The sequence below is a fragment of the Embiotoca jacksoni genome, unplaced genomic scaffold (genome assembly GCF_022577435.1).
Source record: "Embiotoca jacksoni isolate LCO1_2020_lvr unplaced genomic scaffold, fEmbJac1.0.p SCAF_12, whole genome shotgun sequence".
NCBI classification, from domain to species: domain Eukaryota; kingdom Metazoa; phylum Chordata; class Actinopteri; family Embiotocidae; genus Embiotoca; species Embiotoca jacksoni.
Window position 1 is genome coordinate 2,643,418 of NW_027185252.1, and position 9,478 is coordinate 2,652,895.

Genomic DNA, 9,478 nt, shown 5'->3' on the forward strand with positions numbered 1-9,478 from the left:
TTTGAGGAGACCGGGTGGGGGGGGCAGTGATGTTCAGCGTGGCGGTTACAGTAGGTGGTGTCTCAGGAATTTCCTCCGATGTAGGAGGAACTCTTAATAGCAGCAAAAATGTTGACAATTACGTGCTTGTTTACTCGTTTTCTTAAAGGAACAGTTCGCTCCAAAACCGTGTGACACAACAGTTCAACGACGCGACGTGGGGCAGTAAACTGCTTTGTATGTGAAGAATTTTTAAGATCAATTCTGCACTCAACTGGAAGCCAGTGTAGGCTGGCTAACTCTGGTGCAATGAGTAACCAGCGTAAGGTGTTGATTAAAAGTCTAGCGGCTGCATTGTGGAGCCGAGAAGGAGAGAAGCGACTCAGGGTGGTGAAAATGAAATGATTAAATTAAATTTGAATACACAACCAACTGATTTTGACATTGAAATTACTCAGTGGTGTAATAGTGAGCACGCATTAAAGAACGATCTGCAGGAAGTGAAATACTAGTTTATTTAAAAAAAAAAAAAACGGATGTTTGACACTCTCAGATCTTCATTTTGTGGTGAAGTGTGGAGCCAGATTGCTCCGAGACAAAACAAGCTGCCGGGCCTCAGTTCCCTCCGGTTCATTCTTCAGTTCATTCTTCTGCACATGTTAGTCTTATAATGAAATATCATAGAGCCCAATGTTTGCTGAGTGTTATTCTGAACATAGTAAAGAAAGGTGTGTTATCCTCAAAGGAAGCTTATTGGCTCGGTAACAAAACCAAACCCAGAGTTTCCTTAAGAGTTCAATGATTGTTGATTTTTGCGACTTCCATTTTTACCGCGGCAACAGCGAGCATACTTTTATATTGTCCCGGCTAAACTGCTAACAGGAAGACATCTGGTGCACCCGTTTACAGCGCAGTCAAACAAACCGTCTGCTTTAATGAAGGACTGAGACAATTATAGTTGTAACCGTAATCGGGTTTCATGGCACATGAGTTTCCTCCCTCAGCAGCAGGGCACGGTAAAAAAGCTCTTCATCTGACGGTTCACTGTGGCTGCTAGTTCCTCAATGATCTACTGAAGAAAATCATTTATTTTTGCATTTTAAACCAGAGAAAAAACAAAGAACTAGACCTTTAATTGCGTAATGTTATCAAATTACCCCCAAACCAAGTGAATCCTGGGAGACCGGGGCCCCCTGGGGAACTCAGGCACCTTGGGAAATGATTGACAGAAATTGATTTGTCACCCGACGCTGACACAGTAACCTCCTTTAACCCTGGAAGATTGACTAAATCGCTATGGAAACTGTTTCCTCTTCCCTATCAATGCACAAACCACAAAGCAATGCAAATACGCAGACACCGAAAACTTTAGCAGCTGAAGCGTTGACCTGATGAGAATGCATGCTCATCCTTTCCTATTCAAATCGGGATGTTTGTGGGCACAACAATATTTGCATCTCGTGTGCATAATAATCTTGTTTTACACAAAACAAAAATGGTGCAAATAGAGATTGCAAATAAGTCAACTTCTTGAATGTACTGGATGGCTGTTGTGTTTTTATAGATTTGTCATTTCCAGATACTACAAAAGACAATTTTTCAAATAGTTGCGAATAATGAACTTTTACATATACAATGAAGGAGGGCTCAAAACTCCTCGTGGAAACCGAACCTCCACGCAGGCTTATACTGACTCTAAAACTACGCGTCACTGCTGTTCGGCGGGGGGGGGGGGGGGGGGGGGGGGGGGGGGGGACGCATCGTTGTTGTCTTCTCTAATCCCTCCTGTCTTTTTCCAGCTCTGTAACATGAGAACAGGCATCACTTGCAGCATCAGATTCACTAAAGGATCTCGTTTCAGCGGGTTTAAGCGCGGCCTGACCGGATAAGTCGTCATAGATGGCTGCAAATTAAATTATGGGGATTTTTATTTTATTTTTGTCACATGGATAGAAAGATGACTCAGCATTGTAAGATGAGGGAGAGAGAAACAAAAGCCCGCTGAGTCAGAGAGCATGTGTTCAAAAAAATCGGGCACCTATTTTACTCACAATTCAACTTGACCCAGTGCTGTTTACTCAGCAATTCAGGCATTAGCCTTTAAGAAACCTCAGATTTGCTTTTAGTTTGCTCATGTGACATCTGGATCAGTATCCCGTCGCACACCTCGAGACCTGTACACCGAGTCTGATGTGAAATAGATGGACTTCCCCGTTTGTCTTAAAAATACAAAATACAAAAGCACAGCTGGAACAGACATCTGCATGTGGCATTCACATGACTCCTTCATCTGTCTGATTGCAAATAAAAACTTTCCTCTGACTTTTCTGTCTTTCATTTCTGCCTTTCTCTGTTCGGAGCCTGCATCCTGTGCTTTCAACAAAAAGTGTTTGTGCAACAATGAGTGTGTGTGTGTGTGTGTGTGTGTGTGTGTGTGTGTGTGTGTGTGTGTGTGTGTGTGCGCGTGTGTGTGTGTGCATGTCTGTGTGTGTGTGTGTGGGATGGAGAGACAGACACTCATTCTACATGTCATGTTTCAAAACTGAAGTCATGTGAGGTTCCACACATCACAGCGTCTGAGGACATCTTGTGACCCTCTGGGGCAAATGTTAAAGATACAATCAGCAGGTTTTTTTGTTTTTTCACACTTTGTTTTATATCCTCTCTCAGTGGGAGAGTCAATTTTAAACCAACATCACAAACCAAAGGGGAGCGCGGCTTTGTTCTTTGTTCGTGTTGAAAACCCCATGATTTAAAAAGGAAGTCCAACTTGACCTTGGATGACTTTCTCTTTTACACTGGTGTTATAACAGCTACATTCAAGATAAAGCATCCAGTGACAGGATTATCTACACCACCCATTGTTATAGCTAATGATTGACTCTGGGAACATGTTTTCGCCGCGTACATCGGATAAGAGGATAAGACTGCCTTCTCCATTATGCACACACAGTCCGGCTGAGCAGCGTGTCCATTCACACTGCAGATACTGAACTCCTACCTGTTTAATCACAGCCATCATCCAAACACTTGAATTATTACAGTACAGTTGGTTTTGGGGAAAAAAAAAAAAAAAAAAAAATCATTATTATTTTAAAGAAAAAGCATTTAATCATTCGTCGCAGACGTTTATGACTCTTTAGGTCAATTTAACTTTATCTTTACAGCTGTAATAAAGGTCAGTTGTTCTTACTTTAGGCAAAATTTTAGCTGTAAATATCTTATTTCATTTGTCCTATATTGTCATCTACAAATAATATTCTTCACACATTGATCCTCATTCAATCATTCACAGCTCTCATTTCCGCCTTCGGTTATCAAGAGTTCTGTTTCTTCAGGGTTTGTTACACGACGCCTGATCTGAACAACCAGCTTTTCTTCCCACAAACAGTTGTTGGACCCAATGACCTCCAAGTCTTTGAGAGTTTTCAGAACTTTCAGAGTTTTTTCTAAAGCTTATCTCCGTCCCTCGTGTTTCAGTGAGAGTAGATATTGGCCTACTTGCTTTTAAACCGCACGTTTTCACCGTGCACGTTAATCCTCACGTACTTGTCAATGTACTCTGCGTGTTACAGGGCGACTCCACTCGAAGGACGCACCATGGAAACAAGGATGCCAGTAACATGCTTAAGTAAACAATAAACATGGCAAGAATCGAAGTGGATGACTTTGCTGATTTCTGAGATCCCAGACGGACTCTGGATGTCGTCACTTGATATTTCCAGCAGCGTTTTCCAACCATGCACAGACACAACAGTCTCGGACTTGTTTCCATCTAGTTTTGCGCATCCCTGACTCTGTCTCTCCAAACCGCCCCGACACCGTCCTTCTCGGTCATGTGTATATTGCATCTTGCAGTTGTACAAAACCGAAGCTCCAAACAGACTGCAGGATACGCGAGGCAGCCAGCACCCACCGATTAAAGCCCAACACGCACATGATGCACCAACATGCTTTGTTAAGCTGGCTAAACCTGACTAGGTAGATGTTCATAAAGGTAACTCTTCATTAATAAAAAAAAACAAAGACAAAAAAACGACCGTAGTCCATACAGAGGTTGCGTTTGGTCACCACACTGCGCTCTGATCTCGCCACATCAATCAGGGCCAAAGAGGGCCTGGATTGTGTAAGAGGAATGAACAGACGGACACCCGGGACCCAAAGTCACAGGACCCAAGGACATCGCTGCCAGGATCTGGGCAAAGAGCGACAAAGCTGCCATTGTTGCTCTGAGGAACCTCGAACAGACAAATGACAAAGAATTTCAACCAGTCCTTTCCCCCCTGCATGCAACTGCAGTTCAAAAAGCAGAAAATGAAGAAGCTGCTTTCTGATTATCGAATTTAAACGTCCTATACTCTACTCTTTACAGATTGTACACAGATTTCTGTATCAAAAAAGCAAAAGAAAACTGATTTACAACTTTATTTATGGTTTTTATCCTTTAATGCAATTAAGGTTGATACTGAAGTTTCCAAATCCCCCTCCCCCCCACCTCATAAAGATTATAACCAGGCAACAAAACAGTAAATATTTTAAAGCGTAATCTTACAGTAATACTTTATTCATTTGGCTAAATGACACGATTTATTGCCAGTAAAAGTTATTTTTCAGCGCGAAGATTTAACATATTTAAATTTAGTTTAGATTTCGGCACGGTTGAGGATAAGATTCTGCTTGTCCAAAAAAATAGTTCACATTTAAATATATGACTAGAATATAAAACAAACTGGAATCACCTTTAATCAAATCTGTTATTCTACAGAAACGCAATTAAAAAGCTTCCGTTAATGACTTCCTCACTGATGGGCGACTCGGAGCCGTTCGTCTGAGCCTTCTGCTTCAGCTTCTGCTTAATATCGTGTGCGATCATGTTAAATCTAACGTGACGTTAAAACATCAGCTCTGGAATAGCGCATATCGCAGGCCTGTTTTGAAATAAGAGTGAAGTTTTATTTGTGCTATTCGTCATCCGCCGTTATCCAACACTCTCCCATGACTGTAACCTGTCACACACACACACACACACACACACACACACACACACACACACACACACGAGCTCTTTGTCCCCCTGCGGACCCTTCAAGGTGCTCTTTGTGTGTTTTATGTGACAGTTACATGAAGTAACAATAATATCTGTCAGAAGGACAACGTCTCTGTAGCTCTGAAGACTTCCCAGGAATTAACTGTGGACGCCTCCAACTGCTGATGTACACCAATTTGCTGTGGTTCAGTCCGGCGTGACGGGAGAGAGTCTTGTGTTTAATGGTCGTGTTAAGACTTTCTTGAGAAAAGCTGGCAAACAGGCACAAATGATTGAAACCCTAAAGTGTTCAATATTAAAGCAGCTGTAATATTTTTTTTAGAATATTGACAGAAAACAATACTGTTCGCTCTTGACACTGGATCTTTTTCTGGATTTCTGGACTCTTCTACGACTTTCATTTCTCAGCAACTGCATCTTCTCCCCCCACCGCCCCCACCCCTCCCCGTCAGGAAGTGAACACACCCATCCGTCAAGTTTTACTATGACTCGAATTCTCGGTATTCAGCAGAGGAAACTACAAAACCCACTAAATGACTCATCTCTCACTCAAACCTGTGTGTCTCAGTGAGATTTAACTTTTTTACATTGTTATCACGTGTTGTCACAATAACAGTTTTATTTTGTAAACAAAGGGTCTCTCCAGGCAGCAGATAGCAGTCAGATGCACTTTGCTGTACATTAGCTGCAGTAGTACATTACTGAGTGCATTAACTCGACGGCCGATCCCTGTGATCTATAATTTATCGGAAACAGTCGTTGTTTCACTCTAAAGATGAGATAATGATCATAGTTTGAAAATCAAAGTAGGTCTGTCAAAGTTTTACCTTCTAAAGTTAGACGTGAACTTGTGTTGTTGTTTTTTTTAAAACAGCTTGTTGTCTGATGTCACTCTCACCGCCTCGTGTTTGTATCCCTCCACCAACAGGTCAAATTACAGTTTACATCCAGACTCATATTTGGCCAAAAATGTGCTTCATGGAAAGTTGACCTATGACCTTTTGGATATATGATGTCATAAACTTCACCATTTTCGCTTAATAGACATTTGTGTGAAATGTTATCAAATAATTAGCTTCTAAATTCTTGAATTATGGCCGCAAACATGTTTTGTGAGGTCCCCGTGACCTTTGACCTTTCATTACTAAAAGTCTGATCAGTTCACCCTTTGAGTCCAGAGTGAACGCTTCCATCACATCTGAAGTAATTCCCTATTGCATCCACATGAGGAGATGGATGTGAGGTCACAGTGACCTTGACCTTTGACTTTGATTTAATGGATTTTATGGCCCTATTACAGAAGATGCTGGCATTGTACAGGTGTACAGGTCCTTAAGTGGATATAAATGAGTGGCACAGTGGTACCGTAGTTAACACTGTCGCCTCACAGGAAGCAGGTTCTGTGTGTGTGCGTGTATGTGTGTGTGTGTGTGTGTGTGTGTGTGTGTGTGTGTGTGTGTGTGTGTGTGTGTGTGTGTGTGTGTGTGTGTGTGTGTGTGTGTGTGTGTGTGTGTGTGTGTGTGTGTGTATGTGTCTGACAGTTTCAACCGTTAAAGCACAATAAAAAAAATTATTTCAACACAAGTTTTTACTGTTCCTCCAATTCATCTCAGCGTCCTCTTTTTTACTGAATTATGTGTGCGTGTGTGTGTGTGTGTGTGTGTGTGTGTGTGTGTGTGTGTATGTGTCTGACAGTTTCAACCGTTAAAGCACAATAAAAAATTTTATTTCAACACAAGTTTTTACTGTTCCTCCAATTCATCTCAGCGTCCTCTTTTTTACTGAATTATGTGTGCGTGTGTGTGTGTGTGTGTGTGTGTGTGTGTGTGTGTGCACCCATGCTTTCAGTTGGACCACAACATCTGGAAAGGAGCAGCATCACACTCAATAAATATGGAGACAAATGACAATACTAAAGAAAAGTAACGCCCAAACAGTAATATAAAAGAATATATTACCAAAATGAAAAATTCTGCATGTTTCCAAAGATTAATGGCTAGAATCAAAGTGAGTAAGTAAGACATTTGTCCTTGAGATATACATTTTGAAGGATTTGCTTCATTCAACATTTAGCATGACCTATAAATTATAAGTGAATTTCTGGAACTATCTACTATTTTCATCCAATAATAAAAACAGCCATCATTAAGCTTAATTATCTATCAGTTTAAAAGTGTTCCTGCAGTCAGAACTGTGATGACATGAGCAAAAAAAAAACAGCCCAAAACTCACATGCAGTAGCTTAATCTGTCAAACTGTTTGAATCAGGTGTTTCACCACAGCTTCTCGTGTCCCTTCAGTTTTCTTCCTTCGTCCTCTCCTGCATCTCATTAACAGCAGCAGCCTGTGTCGGTCCCACGTTGATTAAACCTGATACGCGAGCAGCTGGGTGGCAGCAGCAGCTACAAGTGCCAGCGTGCGCTCCGCAGACACCCTTGGGTGATCACACACACGGTAAACAAGGGCCCGCTGACCACCTGAGACCCGGCGAGGCAGACGTGAAGAGACACCTGAGTCCTGGCCGTCTGCGGGCCTCTTCACACCCGCTGCTCCGCCGGTCATCCTATCCCGCCTCGTTAACGTCATGAGGCGGGATAGGATAAGCACCCTGCGCACCGTTCCGACGACACGGTGATTGGTGGAGGGCTCTAATGTACACGGGGCAATTAACCTTAACCCACAGCCGGGTGTGGCCCCACATGCATCTATTCACACATCTCAATAATAATCTGTGAGAAAAATGAGGCCATTTCATTGCGGTGATTACATTCTGGAGAACTATGATTTAATGTCATTTGATACTGTATGATTGTATCATTATTCATCCTGAAAGTATTCTTATATCGATTCAATTGGCCAGGGTGCAGGGCCCAAGTGGAACAAATACATCCATCTAACGTGGTTTTCTTTATTTGCTGACAATAACATATTGAGACGATTTAACAGCCTTGTTTTATAGGTTCTGGAGTAAAATACCAAAAAAAAAACTTAATTTAAAAGCTCCTCGGTGGGTACTATTAAAAACACCACTTTGTAAGAGTGTTCTGTATGTTTTATTGCAGCTGGAGGGTTCATGAATGCCTGGGAAAGCATGTGGAGCTAACGTACTGTACAATTCTTGAAGACTTTCACATCCTCTGTAACATTAGAAGAGCAATCAATTAAGGAGATCAGTTAATTGAGAAGCAGGGCATTTTGGAAAGTACTGTTTTATATTTATTTGAATCACGTTTTGGTCGCTCCACATTTCACTTGCATCAGGTAAACCAGCAGAACTTCACTGTCTCACATTTTATAGGTGCGTTATTTCACTGGTTGGCAGCAGTTCAATAAGAGTTTCTCCAACTTTACCTGCTGTTTTAGGGACTTTTAAAGTCATATCTGTACCTCATGTGAAGTACCGCTGACTACACTGTGTATTATTCGCCATGTCAATTTCTTGTGGAATATACTTCCAGCTTATTACTCGAACTTATGAGGCCCTGCGGGGAGACCAGAGGAACACATTGGACCTGCAGAGAGAGAAGTCTCATCTCAACGAGATAAAAAGTGAAGACGCAACTTCCAGGCAGACTTCAGAGGTGCTCTTAACAGTATAATCATATGTGAACCTTGAGATGGTTATTTATGAGCCTGGGATTGATGTCCATTGTATTCACGGAGGGTAGGAGTCGGTGGGAGGGGTGATGGGGGGAGGGGAGGACCAGCTGGGGATCTGTCACACAGAAGCATATAAAGCCTCCAGTCCTCCACGCAGCGGACCCCCTTTTTTCCTGGTCCAAGTCATTATGGAGTGGACAGCCCGGGGACTGACCCCCTGCTGTGTGGAGACCCCCGACGCCCGAGCACACGCAAAACACGCACTAAAACACACACCTCCGACTTTCAAATGCCATCTGGGCGCCCGCTTGTTTGGACCTCTCAGCAATGTCCAGTACGAGTTCTGTTTGTTCAAGTTTGAAGTGTTTAGTAAAAAAAAAAAGAATCAACAGAATGTGAAAACATTCTCCACCCGTGGATGAAACTATTTAAACCAGACCCGCTTGCCTCGATTCAGTGCTATGAAAGAAAGAACTCTTTCCTTATTCTACCTACAAAAATCGGTCGTTCTTTTTCTCCCTCTGCTTCTTTCTCACACACACACACACACACACACACACACACACACACACACACACACACACACACAAACACACACACCCTAAACTACAAACAAGAAAAACTCGTATTTTGTTTGTTGAACACAACAGTACAGGAAAGGCTTGTCAATGAATTGAAGTTAGTTGCTGACCATGTGTTCTTGACTGTTTAATCTGATAAAATATACCCACTATTTACATTTTGATTTGTATCTCAGAATCCGATTTAATTGCCTGGTTGGTTAAGGGATTTGTATTGGTGGATTTAAATAAAATAAAGAACTACAAGGTAACAGAAAAAAAAACATTAACT